We start from the raw sequence: 18,088 nt of genomic DNA on the forward strand, positions 1-18,088 counted from the left end.
CTACAGCCCGGTTCACCGGAGTCCTGCTAGCCCAGCACTACTGCTCCGAAACATTTGACTGGCCGGCATGTGATTCACTTCGTTCCTGTGTCTGTCCCTTTGGGGAAATGTCACACGGTGACATCCGGAGTCCTGCCTAGCCTGCTACAGCCCGGGTTCCCAGAGTCCTGTTAGCCCAGTGCTACAGCCCGGATTCATACGCTGTTGACCGACATGCTCGTGGTTGATTCATGTATGCCTGTCCCCGTAAGTTAGTGCTACTTTGGGTTCACGACTAGTCATGTCGGCCCGGGTTCTCTGTCATATGGATGCTAGCGACACTATCATATACGTGAGCCAAAAGGCGCAAACGGTCCCGGGCCAGGTAAGGTGGCACCCATGGGAATACCGTGCGTGAGGCCGCAAAGTGATATGAAGTGTTACATGCTAGATCGGTGTGACTTAGGATCGGGGTCCCGACATTCCAATCCCACGTGTTCTTCATATAGATGGAACGATCCTTGCATAACACGTGCACCTTGATGCTAGATGTCTCGCGTGTTGGCAAAAGGATGAACATAGCTCACGTAAAAAAATAGAGTGGAAGAACATAGATTCCGGACGACCGAGAAGGAGCAAGGAACCTCATGGTGGAGCGTCTGCACTCATAATAATTAATATTATTCAGCGATATAAAATTAACCAATTATCTCCATAGTGGACTGGAAGAGTATGAAACACGGCAGCCCAGTGTAGTATCATACTAGTACATGGCTAACCCACGCTATCACCATATTTCTTGGCTTCCGTGCGACACCTATCTCTAGTAATCCAGCAGCCTGTATCGCTTCTCCCTCCTCATCTCTATCAAAGTGCGGCGGGCTAGCGTTTCTGCCGTCTATTGAGGTCGGTTAACTATCACATGTTAGCGACATGCCAAGAGCATTCTAAAAAAATTCCTTTCACGTTCCGTTTTCAAAAAGAAAAAAATCCGTTCACGTACGAAGTTGCATGTATGCTTTGAGCAACTTGCATGTCCTATACTGCTCCTGTTTGATACTCTAACTTAGCTAGAGGTTAGACTAACTCATGACTAACCCTGAACTAACTGTAGCCAAAGAGGTGTTTAGGTGATAGGGTTAGATTGACAATAAATGCACTTCATGGAGAGAGAAAAGTGATTTTTCAGTGGTCCCAATGAGAACTATCTCCAGTTAGCACCTCTTGGGTGGGATAGTTTTTTTGGTGGGTTCGGTGCAAGTTGCTCCAATTTGAACCCTCATGCTTGGATAGTTTAGGGCTATTTGAGCCCCAACTAGCTCAAACTAACTCTAACCCATGGATCCAAACTGGGCCTATGGCCAGTCTCGACGCGGAGCAGTCGCGTGCACCGGGAAGCGGCGCTCTCTCGGCCGTCGCGCCACTTCAAAGCCGGCGCCAGTGAGAGGTTGCCTCCGCTCTGGTCGGGCATTAATGCGGCACTGACGCTCCAGTGCGACGCTGACCGTTTCACGCGGGAAGCGTGCGCTGGCAAGGGAGTATAGGTTTTGAACCGTTTCAGGTGTAGTACTGGTAGTTTGCAAAACTACTCAATTATTGCACTCAGTTTCCTAAGAAATTATGGTAAAAAACGTTACTCCACAGCCCGCTTCCCTTCTCCTTCCTCTTCCACCGCCCGCGCACGTCCGCGGGAAGCGACTGGTTAACCCTTATATAGGAGTGCTAGCACAAAAAGATGCATGCATGACCACTGAAATTTCCATATTAAAGTGCCACTCCGGCGGGAGTATGGCGTATGTTGTTACCTTCGGCCGGCCCATGGCTACCGGGCGACGGCGACCAGAGAAGAGGCGGCGGGAGGGGAATGAATGCAGCTACTATTTGGGTTCGCCTTCCAGCTTAAATAAATGTGTATCATCACGTGTACCCGCGGGTGCATAAATTGTAACATACGTGTCTGCTTAAGTGGGCGTCACGTAACTGGTGTGTGTGAGAGAGAGATTCTGAGAGACAGAGTGCGTGTGTGCGACTCTACTCTTCGGACATGTACTCAACCTTTTGCATCGGGATATAAGTATAATGGTATTGACTTTAGCTAGTGATTTACGTGGCCATGTTAACGTGGTTGTGTCAAAAAAATGTCACTTCCTGCTCATGATTTGCGTTATATAATTACAAGCAAGATTCTCGTGCATTGCACGGAACATCAATATGCATTTTTTACAGAACACCTGTTGTGATTGACCCATGCAGGAGTAATCCCATGTGTAAAAACTAATGATATCTCAAGAATTTTATTGGAAAACTAGTATCTCGAGAATGTCATCAAAAAAATGAAAGATGAGAGATAAGGCGAGGAGGAGTGGAGCGTGGTGGTGACTGGTGGTCGGAATGGGCGAAGGCATGGGGATGGACGGCGCCGGCAGGCGGCAGCGGCCACCATGCATGCTAGATTGTTCCAGAGACTTATTCCTTTTTAATTGCTGAGCAATGAGGTTGCGAGAGATAATGATGTGGAGAGAGGAGCCGGTATCTTTTGTAAAATTATCATAGTTTGCTTTCTATCCTCAGATATAGATCATACGGTCTGTATTACAAGATGGCAGGCACACCATCACCACCAACTCGTTTTTTATAAGGGTACAGATGATAGGTTTGCTGACTACTAAAGTAAAGTGGAATTTGTCCATGTTATGCAAGTAAATAAAGGTGATTGTTTATCATATGGGTAAGGTTGGATGAAGGGTGGTAGGAACAAATGCTCCGCCTAGAGCATGTGTGTGTGAGATGGAGTCTTAGTGTGTGTGTGGGGTGTGTGTGTGTGAGAGAGAGAGAGGAGAGAGAGATGGAGTCTTAGTTTGTGTGTGTGAGAGAGGGAGAGAGATGGAGTCGTAGTGTGTGTGGGGGGGCGGGTGTGCGTGCTGTGTGTGTGTGTGTTTGTGTGTGTGTGAGAGAGAGAGATGGAGTCTTAGTGTGTGTGTTGGGGGGTGCGTGTGTGTGTGTGTCGCGGGATCCTCTGTGGCGGATGTAATTTAAGTGTGCATGGCTTTCATCATAGAGAGGTGATGTGTATGGCAGAGGCCACCAACGATGGGGTGCGAGAGAGAAAATGCCTGTAGAGAGGGAAGAGAAGGTGTGTGCGCGTGAGAGGAGTCGACTTCGAGAGAACGTGTTTGTTCGAGAGACACCGAGGAAGACTACTATATATCGATGGTGCATGTAGGCGGGAATTAAACTAAGGGATGGTCTTATTGGTTTCGGGGATATAGGGGAAGAGTGAGAGGCGGGGGGGTAGCTAGAAGGAGATTGTTAAGTGTGAGTGTGTGTTTTACCCATCCAGGCGGAAGTTATGTGCACAAAAGAGGAGAACGTTTTGATGTGGCGTTAGGATTGAGGGTAATTAACTACGTATGGAGACATAGAGACCTTGAACGTGCATGTGTGAGAGGTATACATGTATACGTGAGATGTGTGTGTGCGCGCGCGCGCGTGATCGAGATAAACGAAAGAAGACATAAGTCATAAGATCAACGACATGGGAGAGACGGATCGGTATGACAATATGCATGCATGTGAGAATGCATGGAAGAAGTCCCGACAATTGAGCATGTGTTTTTGTCTTTAAGAGATAGTGGCGTGGGCTGGAGCATGCATCTATGGCGAGCAGAGGGAGTGAGGCGCAACGATTGTGCAAAAGAGACCAACCTATAAATGCATATGTATGGAGAGACATATATAGTGTGGGTGATTGGAAGCAAGACTCCGTGCGAGAAAGAAATGTAGACGGAGAAACTACAGATAGATACAGAGATGGAGATGCTAGCTAGAGGGACATCCGCTAGTTTGGGTGTTGGAGATGACCGTCGGGTGGTTCAAAGGGTGAAGTTATATATGTGTGTGAGAGGGCACTTGACTGCATGTAGAGAGAAACATATGTAGTGTGTGTGATAGGAATCAAGAGTGAGGACGAGAAAGAAGGTTGATGGAGAAACAGATAAATAGAAAGATAAAGATGCTAGTTAGTGTGCGTTAGAGATAGGAGTCGAGTGGATCAGAAGGCTGGGTTATGTGTGTGGGTGTGAGAGAGACAGAGAGAGGGTGCGTGTGAGTCACATACAAACAGATATCAGAGAGAAATGAGATCTAGAGAGACGGAGTTTTGTGTCTGCGAGAGAGAAAGATATTTCACAACGAGAGTGATAGCTAGAGAGACATACGAGGGAACGCAAGATATCTCTAGGGAGAGAGGGTGTGCGTGAGCGACATACAAGAGAACAGTGGAGAAATATGAGACCCTAGGAGACAGAGTTTGTGTTTGTGTGTGAGAAAGAGATATTGAAGAGGAAGAGTCGTAGGTTCTCATATCTAAGGAGTGAAAGACATCTCTGTATGAGGGGTGTGCGAGTGGCACACATGGGAATAGTAGAGAGAAATGAGACCCCGGGAGACAAAGTTTTGTGTTTGTGTGAGAGAAAGAGATTCCACATGGAGAATCATAGTTAGAGACACATAGCAAGGAGCGAGATATACTTAGAGAGAGATAGAGTGATGAAGGTCGAGGGAGAGAGTACTGTCAGTGTGTTACGAAGATAGAAGATCATTGTCGACATACATGTAGCACGAGAGATACCTGAGAGACGATGAACGAGTATAGGTCCAGAGAGATAGTCCTATATAAGCATGAGTGATAGCTATATGAGATGAATATCTGGATTAAAGGGGATTCAAATATTTAAACTGGAGATCACGACATCGATAATATCATAACGCAAATTGGTGTATCAAACATGCATATTCATTTGAATTTGGGCACACGTGTAATGTTATATAGTTTATCAATATTGGTGATCCATAGATTCTTCAATTACAAACAATGCATGGTTTATATGCAATTAATGTCTAAACGGGATTACACTATATGTTGCGTGTGTGAAACACATTATACATGTTTGAGGAGTAAAAAAACCCGCATGAAACACACATTAATTGGAGACAGTTAGCGAGGAATGCATACATTGGATTTCAACATAAAGTGGTTTCAAATATTTGAAAATCCAAATTGATGGATACAACCTTATGAATCTGAGATCATGCCATTTGTAAACCATATTTATGTATAAATGGTGTTGTGCTTTTGAAAGTATATATAAAAATGATGTATATAGATGTAATTCCAATTGAAAATGGATCCTGCCCGAAAAAAATAGAATACAAACGGGATTCGAATTGAGTTGGCATGGTAAACGTGCACTCTGCAAAATTTGAACGAAGGGGGGAAAGTCGCAGTAACCGCCCGAAACCAAAATCTGCGAGATGGAAATCACTACTGCCTATCCCTGCCACGCAAAGCCTATATGCTGGATTTCTATAGGTTTCAATAGGGGTAGCTTTGTAATTTCACCCAAACATGACGTAACCGCCTCTCACCCGGATTCATACACGGTGGGCGCCAAAACACAGTGTGTCCTCGGCCAAAATCGACTCCCTCCCCGATTCATATTCATACACGGTGGGCGCCAAAAACAAACTCTCGTCGGCAAATATTCGGTGTATGCGAGATTACCGTCCTATCCCCAACTGACTAGTGTTGCTATGATGTAGTAGAAATTTGAAACGGGGGCTAAGTTTGTAAATTTCCTCGCATTTGAGACAAGCGCGCCCTGAATACATGGTTCCCCCTTCCTCTCTACCTCCCTTTTCCCCATTCGTACTCCATGGGCGCCAAAACACCCTCTCCACCCCACCCTCCTCCGTTCGCCGCTGTCCGCCACCCCATCCACCGCCGTCCTCCTCCACCATGCCGGAGCTGATACCCCGATGCCGTCGTCCATTACAAGAGATCGACCTCTCTCATCCACGGCTTCGGACCAGGATCCTTGCATCCCGTCCTCTCGCTTCATCCCCGCCATCGTCCACCTTGCCGGCGCCACTCCTACGACCGTCTCGTCCACCACGCCCCGCCGCCACCGTCTACCCTCCTACATCTGCTTCCACGCCGCCGACAGCCATCGCTACCACAGCACCGTCAAATTCTCAGCAGATGCGTACACGGCGCCGCACCAGAGGCGGTACTCTTTCGTATCTGCTCAACTTATTTATCGCAGCAAGAAAATAGATCGCCACTGCTTTACTCTGATTTCTTGTCTTGGTTGCGAAGTTGCCTTTGTCCGGTTTGCACCTTCAGATCCGACATGGCATGCTCAACACCATACTCGCAATGCTTATGGTTTTCCTCTTTTATATTCCACACTAGTTAAGTCACAGTAGACTAAATTTCAAAATTGGGTCAGTCGATTTTTCAGAGCTCGCCGGAGTTTGCCGGTGCGATCGAAGGGGCTCGGGTGGGGACGGTGGTTGTGGGAGGCGGTGGTGGGGCCTCGTCGAATGAAGAAAACTCGACGCGGGTGGGGGTGGGGGTGGCGCAGGAACACAGGCGGTGGGGCCGGTGGTTCGGCCGGCGGCCCGTGCGGTGTTCTGTATGGGAAGCACAGTATGTTCCTTGTCAGGAAGGGGAGCAGGGACATCTGCAGTCAACAGCTGATAGAGCTGGCCTGTACGTGATCGATAGGCTTTCAATTACTAGCGGCAATACAACACCGTAATTTCCAGCCAGTTCCACTTTCCTGATTTATATATCCTGGTTATGGTGTACCCCTGTTATGTACACTATGATCTGCCTAGTTGATGTGTGCTCTTGTTATCATGGTTTGGCAATAAACTCTCTATACAGTATATTATGAACCTATCATCTGCCAGCTATCCTTACTTCTGGAGCCTTTTTTGTGTACTTGTGCCAGATTATATGCACACACCATATTACAGCACACATGAGCTCTCTCATCAGAATCCAGTGATAGCACACAAGTGTTTACAGGGGCGCCCCTATATTAGAATATCATCTGCATTACAAAGATAATCTCACAACTATTTATGTTTTCATGGTTCTCAGATATTATACGCAATTACAGTGAATATTAGAATCCGCGCATCAGAAGAATATTGTGGAACACTGCAATGACTTACAAAATTGGAAGCAAGGCATTGAGTGCCATTCTGGAAGCAATGAAACTCGTACACTCCCCACTTGTTGATTCTTGTTCAGAATATCATACTAATGACTATTCTAACCTCGAGGAGTCAAAGGCAAATGGCCTGTCCTGTTCACCCATCAAGGTGCCTGTTCTAATTTGGCAAGGTTTTATTGATTGCGCGTATCTTGCATATGTTGTCTTGCATTTCTTCTACTTTGTTGCACCGCCATCTGCTTAGTTTACTCATCATATATGTCGAGATGCCATGCCCATCAATTATCAATACATATTCCATCTGTCATAATACCATGTTTTTCCACTCAAATGCTGTTCTTGTGCATCAGACATCAAAAAGGAAGAGGGTGATTGCCGAACCTGAAGGAGCACCAGCAAAGTCCTTGAAAAATGTGGTGGTGCCGGAGAAATCAGACAGCACCCCACTTATATTGGCTGTACAACCAGTGACACAAAACGTAGGACCGACTCCATCAGACTGTACCCATACTTCACTAGCCACACCACTAGCCCCACCACACAGGACCTGCACTCCAGTAAAAGGTATACCGATTTCATTTTCCATAGCACCAGCTGTACCACAGAAAAATCCCACTCCAGCAAAAAGTATAACAAGTCCACCGGCCGAAGACATATCCCAACTGCAGAGACGGCCAATTCCTGCAGATTGGAACCCCATTCCATTTATTCCCAGTTTGAAAGACAATGCTTTCAATGTTGTTAGCGACTACATGCATATATTCCCATCATGGGAAGATTATTGTGAAGACAAACACCATTTTCACATCTTCCTGTCCAACTTACATGTAAGTGCTATTATTCATGGTTATTATTCTCCTGTTTTCTGCTAATTGAACACACCAATGATTTACATTACATTGTTGTAACTAGGCGAGGGTCAATCTGGATAGTCATGACGAGCAAAGCTTGCTTGTTCTTTTCGAGGAAGCATTGCAGCAGTATCAGTGTTATCTGAGGAAATCACACTTTGATGGCAAGTGTATAAACGAATTTCCGGTGAAGTCTCATGTGCTAAATTTAGAAGACATTGAATGGAAAAACCTTGTTATGCACTGGTCTCGTTCCTAGGATGAGCTACTGTCTATGAAATCATATGACAATTTGAACTTCTACTTTTCCGCATGTGCCTTACGGATCTTTTTTGCAGGAAATCTGCTCGAAGAAGAATTCCGATTTGACAAGAACGACAGGATATCGCAAATATGCTGCCCACTGCTTTGCTCTTGTTAGTACATGTTGTCCTGTATCACTGTACTTGCATACATACCTGGTTCATTATGTGACAGCAGTATGCATGATAGCTTGCTTATCAATTGTTCGCTCCAAATTATCTGATCTGTATGAATGGTTACATTAGTGTAGAATATATCCAGTGCCAATGTTTTTTTAGCTCTGCATTGTTCTTGTAAGTACATGTTGTCCTTTATCAGTGTACTTATAATGACAGGTAGTTGTTCATGTACCATCACTCTGCAGCTTATTTTCCTTTGCCCTCCATTTTCTACATATCAGATGTATATTTACTCTTACCATAAGGTTGGTACTGAAGAAGTTTAGCTGTGCATTGCTCTTGGCTGTATCTTTTGCCTGTATCGCTGCACTTACATTTATAGCTACTTGGTTATGTAGCATCACTCTTCATCTTATCTTAAATATTCTCCATTTTTTCATATATTATCGCATCTATATTTACTCTTAACAAAATGTAGAATAAAGGCAATGCTTTTGAAGAAGATTCTGTGGTAAACTTCTTGAATTCCCCCCCCCCCATCAGCATGGACAAGGCCTTTATAGAGCCTGTCTTCACCAATAATGTAAGTTTGTCCATCTCAAGCCTACAAACTTTGTTGTATATATTTGGTTAGGCATGACTGCAACAGCTGTTTATTTTTGGTGTTTGCATCAAATTGCTTGTTTAAAGTTTATTATATGTAGTCCATAAACAAAAGTTTGTCCTTTCTCAATTTAAGTTTTCAGTTGTACAACCAAGTTCCTTCTTCATACCATGTAAATTAAACTATACAGAGCAAGTGATCTTCTTTTGCACTGCATGTATGCTTCTGTTCTTCATCCGTAATCCAGTGGTGTGGTGAACCTACCCACTACAGCAAAATGTCATATTCTGCAATGTCTTAACTATGAACAATGTCATATCATTCTACTATTATTTAAACCGTCTCTTTATTTGCCAATCTGAAATGGTATAAATTGACAGCACACTAACCATTGATACTTATGAGTTCTTGATCTATAATCCAGTGGTGTCGTGAAGCTGCCAACTCCTTCACAATGTCATTTCCTGCCATGTCTTGACCTGAACAATACCATATTGTGTTAATGCAAATTTAAAGTATGTCACTTTATTCGTCAGTAAGAAATGTGATGAATTGTCAGCACTGATACTTTTATGTGCAAAACATGTCATCTGTCTGCTTGTTTATCTTTCAGAGTGAGGAAGATATAAGTGTTGAACAAGCGCAGTCTCATCATCTTGCTCAGCTGCTTGCGCTGCAGCTCCCCGGCAGGGCTAACCTTTCCTGAACTCTATTGAAGTGATGTCGGTTTTGTATATTATTTTGTCGGCGTGTTTATTTGCACTAGTGGCGATCTTTGATGCCCAGTGTATGTAATCTGCTGTCTGCTTGTGCTTTATTATCATAGTGGCGAACTTTGATGCCCAGTGGATGTAATATGTCGTAATTTCTTTATTGTATAGTCTAGGTTTTTCCTTATTCACGATGCTGCACTTATTTTACTGTATATATATCGTGTCTTCGTAGTAAACCGGCCAAACCGTAAAATTACGGTACATAATCAGGCCGTCATGCAATCACGATGTAGGTTGGGCCTGAAACATGCCGAACAGCTCACGGGCCGGCAGCAGCCCGAAATGAACCCCGGCCCATGATTGTTAGAATCAAATCACGGGCTTTTAACTGGCCAAGTCCTTGTTTGGCCCAATCAGATATTGGCTGCGAGCAGGCCGGATGCAAACCGGTCCGTAGTTAGGCCCAACTATATGACGGGCTTTTAACAGGCTGAAATTAATATAGGGCCAAAATGTTAAACGGGCCCTTAAGAGGGCAAAACTAATATCAAGCCGAATTACTAAGTGGGCCTTTAACAAGTGGGCCCAAAAGCATAGTGTCCAGTTGACGGGCCGAATCTGATATGGGCCATAATTGAGCCCAAAGCCTCTTAAAGGGCCGGACCTGATCTGGGCCGTAATTTGGCCCAGAACGTGGTAGGCCTTTAACGGGCCGGATCTCATATGGGCCACTATTAGGCCCGGAGTGTGGCAGGCCAATAATGGACCGGATCAAATATGGGCCGGCATTTGGCCCAAAACATGGCAGGCAGTTAATGGGCCGGCCTCCTAGGGTCCTCAAAATCTTATGGGCCTACAGCTGGGCCGGCCCATTAATGTCGGCGAAATCTCGTGGGCCTTTAGCTGGGCCGGCCCATTATGATCCGCAAGAATCTTGTGGGCCTTTACCTGGGCCAGCCCATTACGGCACACAAAAATCTTGTGGGCCTTTACCTGGGCCGGCCCATTATGGCCCGCAAAATCTTGTGGGCCTTTAGCTGGGCCATCCCATTATGGTCCGTAAAATCTCGTGGGCCTTTAGATGGGCCGGCCCATTATGGTCCGCAAAATCTTGTGGGCCTTTAGTTGGGCCAGCCCATTTAAACTTGTTGGGCCGTGCCACGTGTCGACGTATCATAGGCGCCTTCTCTCCAGTGAGTGGATGACATTTGTCTCGACGATGAGCCGACACGTGTTTCCTCTAGCCAATGATGATTTTACACGTGGAAAATCCCCATTGATCGGGGCTGTTAACGGGTTATCGGATCCAAAACCCGACCTGATAGCTTAACGGTGTTCCGTTACGGTGGATGCCACGTGTTGGTCACCCTTGACGAAAGCACTTCTGTGACGCGTGATTTATCGTCATGGAATTGGACACTTCCGTGATGATATTTTGGTAATGTCATGGAACACTTCTACGACAGCACAGGTATGACTATCTTGATTCTGTCATAAATTTGTCATGGATGTACATGCATGACAAAAAAGCGACCTACTATGACAAACACGTATCATCACGGAAGTGTATTTTTTTGTAGTGATGACCGAGGTGGATTATGGTGGAGGGGGGCACCGCACACGGCTAAAAGATCAACTGATCAACTTGTGTGTCCATGGGGTGCCCCCTCCCCCGTATATAAAGGAGTGGAGGAGGGGGAGGGCCGGCCCTCTCTATGGCGCGCCCTGGGGAGTCCTACTCCCACCGGGAGTAGGATTCCCCCTTCCATGTAGTAGGAGTAGGAGAGAAGGAAAGGGAAAAGAGAAGAGAAGGAAGGAGGGGGCGCCGCCCCTCCCCCTAGTCCAATTCGGACTAGGCCTTGGGGGGCGTAGCCTCCCCCTCTCTTTCCCCTAAAGCCCAATAAGGCCCATATACTCCCCGGCGAATTCCCGTAACTCTCCGGTACTCCGATAAATACCCGAACCACTCAGAACCTTTCTGATGTCCTAATATAGCCTTCCAATATATAGATCTTTACATCTCGAACATTTTGAGACTCCTCGTCATGTCCCTGATCTCATCCGAGACTCCGAACAACCTTCAGTACATCAAAACACATAAACTCATAATACCGATCGTCACCGAACGTTAAGCGTTCGGACCCTATGGGTTCGAGAACTATGTAGACATGACCGAGACTCATCTCCGGTCAATAACCAATAGTGGAACCTGGATGCTCATATTGGCTCCTACATATTCTACGAAGATCTTTATCGGTCAAACCACATAACGGTATACGTTGTTCCCTTTGTCATCGGTATGTTACTTGCCCGAGATTCGATCATCGATATGTCAATACCTAGTTCAATCTCGTTACCGGAAAGTCTCTTTACTCATTCCTTAATGCATCATCCCGCAACTAACTCATTACTCACATTGCTTGCAAGGCTTACAGTGATGTGCATTACCGGGAGGTCCAAGAGATACCTCTCCGACAATCGGAGTGGCAAATCCTAATCTTGAGCTATGCCAACTCAACAAGTACCATTGGAGACACCTGTAGAGCACCTTTATAATCACCTAGTTACGTTGTGACGTTTGGTAGCACACAAAGTGTTCCTCCGGTATTCGGGAGTTGCATAATCTCATAGTCAGAGGAACATGTATAAGTCACGAAGAAAGCAGTAGCAACAAACTAAACGATCATCGTGCTAAGCTAACGGAATGGGTCAAGTCAATCACATCATTCTCTAATGATGTGATCCCGTTAATCAAATGACAACTCATGTCTATGGCTAGGAAACTTAACCATCTTTGATTCAACGAGCTAGTCAAGTAGAGGCATACTAGTGACACTCTGTTTGTCTATGTATTCACACATGTACTAAGTTTATGGCTAATACAATTATATCATGAATAATAAACATTTATCATGATATAAGGAAATAAATAATAACTTTATTATTGCCTCTAGGGCATATTTCCTTCAAAGGCCGCACATGAGCCTCCCTTGGTAGTTCATTGTCCGGCTCGCGTATTGTGGGCCTTGGACCTTGCTTCCTTGAGGAACCACCTTGGTACATTTTCCTAAACATATTTCTTCCTCTGAAAAATTTCTGAAATTTTTAGTAACTTAAAATAAAAGTGAACCAAACTCAATAAAATTGATAGCAACTACTCCTACAAGTGTCTAGAGGCTATATCATGCATTAAAACTAATTTTGACCACATAAATTTGACTTGCAAGCTCAAGAACAGGGTCACCTAAGCAGCAAAAATTTGCAATAAATAAAGCACTAGAACAAAAACTAATTGGACCATTGGAGGAGTCACATACCAAAGAACAATCCCCCAAAGCAGTTTTGTGAATGGAGCTTTGAGGAAGGAGATCGAAAATGGCAGCAAGATGAGCTAGAACTCGGGTTTGAGCTGGTGGGTGATTTTTTTCTGGAGGAAGACGAAGTGTGTGGGTGCAAGAATAAGTGGACGGGCCCATGTGGGGTCCACGAGGCAGGGGGCGCGTCCAGGGGGTAGGGCGCGCCCTCCACCCTCGTGGGCACACGGTGGTCCCCCTGATGTGTTCTCAGTGCCAATAATTCTTAAATATTCTGGAAAAAATCATATTTCATTTTCAGGGCATTTGGAGAACTTCTATTTTCGGGTATTTTTTTAATGCAAGGATAATTCAGAAAACAGACAAGAAATAATATTTTTGCTTTATTTAAACTAAATAACAGAAAGTAAAAGGAGGGTACAGAGAGTTGTGCTTTCTAACTTCATCCATCTCATGCTCATCAAAAGGAATCCACTAACAAGGTTGATCAAGTCTTGTTAACAAACTCATTCCGAGTCGCATGAAACTGAAGAAATTTCGAATAACACTAGGTTACCTCAACGGGGATATGCACGTCCCCAACAATAAGAATATCATATTTCTTCTTGACAGTAGGAAGATGAAATTCAAAACCTCTAATAATAATCGTTGAAATTTTTCCAATAGAATTGATACTGTGGACTTGAGGTTGTTTCCTCGGAAAGTGTACCGTATGCTCATTACCATTAACATGAAAAGTGACATTGCCTTTGTTGCAATCAATAACAGCCCCTGCAGTATTCAAAAAGGGTCTTCCGAGAATAATGTACATACTATCGTCCTCGAGAATATCAAGAATAACAAAGTCCGTTAAAATAGTAACGTTTGCAACCACAACAGGCACATCCTCACAAATACCGATAGGTATAGTAGTTGATTTATCAGCCATTTGTAAAGATATTTCAGTAGGTGTCAACTTATTCAAATCAAGTCTACGATATAAAAAGAGAGACATAACACTAACACCGGCTCCAAGATCACATAAAGCAGTTTTAACATAGTTTCTTTTAATGGAGCATGGTATAGTTGGTACTCCTGGATCTCCTAGTTTCTTTGGTATTCCACCTTTAAAAGTATAATTAGCAAGCATGGTGGAAATTTCAGCTTCTAGTATCTTTCTTTTATTTATAACAATATCTTTCATGTACTTAGCATAATGATTCATTTTAAGCATATCAGTCAAACGCATACGCAAAAAGATAGGTCTAATCATTTCAGCAAAGCGCTCAAAATCCTCATCATCCTTTTTCCTGGATGGTTTAGGAGGAAAGGGCATGGGTTTCTGAACCCATGGTTCTCTTTCTTTACCGTGCTTCCTAGCAATGAAGTCTTTCTTATCATAACATTGATTCTTTGATTGTGGGTTATCAAGATCAACAACAGGTTCAATCTCTACATCATTATCATTGCTAGGTTGAGCATCAACATGAACATCATCATTAATATTATCACTAGGTTCATGTTCATTACCAGATTGTGTTTCAGCATCAGAAATAGAAATATCATTGGGATTCTCAGGTGTGTCAACAACAGGTTCACTAGAAGCATGCAAAGTTCTATCATTTTTCTTCTTCTTCTTCTTCTTAGAAGAACTAGGTGCATCAACATTAATTCTCTGAGAATCTTGCTCAATTCTCTTGGGGTGGCCCTCAGGATACAAAGATTCTTGAGTCATTTTACCCCCTCTAGTCATAACTCTAACAACATTATCATTTTTCTTATTATTTAATTCATTGAGCAAATCATTATGAGCTTTAAGTACTTGTTCTACTTGAGTGGTAACCATAGAAGCATGTTTACTAATAAGTTTAAGTTCACCTTTAACTCTAGACATATAATCACTCAAGTGTTCAAGCATATGAGCATTATGTTTCAATTGTCTACCAACATAAGCATTGAAGTTTTCTTGTTTAACAATAAAATTACCAAACTCATCCAAGCATTGGCTAGCAGACTTATTATGAGGAATATCACCTTCATCAAATCTATAGAGAGAATTTACCTTTACTACCTGTGTCGGGTTATCAAGCCCATGTATTTCTTCAATAGGTGGTAAATTCTAAACATCTTCAGCTTTAATACCTTTTTTCTTTCATAGATTTCTTTGCCTCTTGCATATCTTCAGGATTGAGAAATAGAATACCCCTTTTCTTCGGAGTTGGCTTAGGAGTTGGTTCAGGAAGTGTCCAATCATTTTCATTACTCAACATATTATTCAATAGCAATTCAACTTGATCAACAGTTCTTTTCCTGAAAACACAACCAGCACAACTATCCAGGTAGTCTCTGGAAGCATCGGTTAGTCCATTATAAAAGATATCAACTATTTCATTTTTCTTGAGAGGATGATCAGGCAAAGCATTAAGTAATCGGAGAAGCCTCCCCAAGCTTGTAGGAGACTCTTTTCTTCAATTTGCACAAAATTATATATTTCCCTTAAAGCAGCTTGTTTCTTATGAGCGGGGAAATATTTAGCAGAGAAGTAATAAATCATATCCTGGGGACTACGCACACAACCAAGATCAAGAGAATTAAACCATGTTTTAGCATCACCCTTTAATGAAAACGGAAACAACTTAAGGATAAAGTAAGAGCGAGTTTTCTCATCATTAGTGAACAGGGTGGCTATATCATTTAATTTAGTAAGATGTACCACAACAATTTTAGATTCATAGCCATAAAAAGGATTAGATTCAACCAAAGTAATTAACTCAGGATTGACAGAGAAATCATAATCCTTATCGGAAATAAAGATATGTGAAGTAGCAAAAGCAGGGTCATATTTCATTCTAGCATTCAAAGACTTTTCTTTAAGTTTAACTAATACTTTCTTAAGATCAGATCTATCATTGCAAGCTAAAAAGTCTCTAGCAGTTTCTTCATCCATAACATAACCCTCAGGAACAACAGGCAATTCATATCTAGGGCGAGAATCTTCATCATCACTTTCATCAATATTATCAGTTTCAATAATTTCATTCTCTCTAACCCTAACAAGTTGTTCATCAAGAAATTCACCTAGTGGCTTAGTATTATCAAGCATAGAAGTAGTTTCATCATAAGTATCATGCAAAGCAAAAGTGGCATCATCAATAACATGCGACATATCAGAATGAATAGCAGGAGTAGGTGTCGCAAGTTTACTCAAAACAGAAGGTGAATTAAGTGCAGAGCTAGATGGCAGTTCCTTACCTCCCCTCGTAGTTGAGGGAAAAATCTTGATTCTTTTATCTTTCAAGTTTTTCATAGTGACCAGCAGATATAAATCCCAAGTGACTAAAAGAATAGAGTTATGCTCCCCGGCAACGGCGCCAGAAAATAGTCTTGATAACCCACAAGTATAGGGGATCGCAACAGTTTTCGAGGGTAGAGTATTCAACCCAAATTTATTGGTTCGACACAAGGGGAGGCAAAGAATATTCTCAAGTATTAGCAGCTGAGTTGTCAATTCAACCACACCTGGAAACTTAATATCTGCAGCAAAGTATTTAGTAGCAAAGTAATATGATAGTAGCGGTAACGGTAGCAAAAGTAATAGTTTTGGTTTTGTAGTGATTGTAACAGTAGGAACGGAAAAGTAAATAAGCGAAGATCAATATGTGAAAAGTTCGTAGGCAACAGATCAATGATGGCTAATTATGTCGGATGCGATTCCTCATGCAATAGTTATAACATAGGGTGACACAGAACTAGATCCAGTTCGTCAATGTAATGTAGGCATGTATTCCGAATATAGTCATACATGCTTATGGAAAAGAACTTGCATGGCATCTTTTGTCCTACCCTCCCGTGGCAGCGGTGTCCTATTGGAAACTAAGGGATATTAAGGCCTCCTTTTAATAGAGTACCGAACCAAAGCATTAACACATAGTGAATACATGAACTCCTCAAACTACGATCATCATCGGTAAGTATCCCGATTATTGTCACTTCCGTGTTAACGAATCATAACACATAGTAGGTGACTATAGACTTGCAAGATAGGATCAAGAACTCACATATATTCATGAAAACATAATAGGTTCAGATCTGAAATCATGGTACTTGGGCCCTAGTGACAAGCATTAAGCATAGCAAAGTCATAGCAACATCAATCTCAGAACATAGTGTATACTAGGGATCAAGCCCTAACAAAACTAACTCGATTACATGATAAATCTCATCCAACCCATCACCGTCCAGCAAGTCTACGATGGAATTACTCACGCACGGCGGTGAGCATCATGAAATTGGTGATGGAGGAATGTTGATGATGACGATGGCGATGGATTCCCCTCTGCGCAGCCCCGAACGGACTCCAGATCAGCCCTCCCGAGAGAGATTAGGGCTTGGCGGCGGCTTCGTATCGTAAAACGCGATGAATCATTCTCTCTGATTTTTGTTCTTCCCAAACATGAATATATAGAGTTGAAGTTGAGGTCGGAGGAGCACCAGGGGGCCCACGAGGCAGGGGGCGCGCCCAGGGGGTAGGCACCCCACCCTCGTGGACAGGGTGTGGGCCCCCTGGCCTTGATTCTTTCACCGGTATTTTTTATATATTTCAAAAATATTCTCCGTTGATTTTCAGGTCATTCCAAGAACTTTTATTTCTGCACAAAAATAACACCATGGCAATTCTGCTGAAAACGGCGTCAGTCCGGGTTAGTTCCATTCAAATCATGCAAGTTATAGTCCAAAATAAGGGCAAAAGTGTTTGAAAAAGTAGATACAATGGAGACGTATCACAGAGCGACGAGGAGGTGGGCGGCTTCGGCTTCCGCCCTGCCGTGTCAGATAGGCAGAGAGAGGCAGCGCGCAAGCGCGACGCCCGTTCCCGCAGCGCCAGCGCTCCGGCTTGGGCCAGCTTCCGTCGCCTTGGTGACATCTTCGATCTGGCGCTGCAACGCTGTAGGGAGGCGAAGGTCACGTGGTTCAACGCGAAGGAGGCCGCAACAGCCGAAGACCTAGCTACATCCGCGCGCGTGTCGGCGCTCCTGAAGGAGTCCCAGATGCAGGCGACCCTCTGCTCCACGCTGATCTACAACACGACAACGGGCTCCCACCCACCCACGACAGCGTGTCAATTTTTCTTTTGTCTTTTCATGATGCTATTCGTGCTAGATTTGTCATCTAGAATTGATTTTTTAAAGTTGGTATTATGG

Source organism: Triticum urartu, chromosome 4A, assembly GCF_056163025.1.
Source record: "Triticum urartu cultivar PI428250 chromosome 4A, HENAU_Tu73, whole genome shotgun sequence".
Taxonomy (NCBI): domain Eukaryota; kingdom Viridiplantae; phylum Streptophyta; class Magnoliopsida; order Poales; family Poaceae; genus Triticum; species Triticum urartu.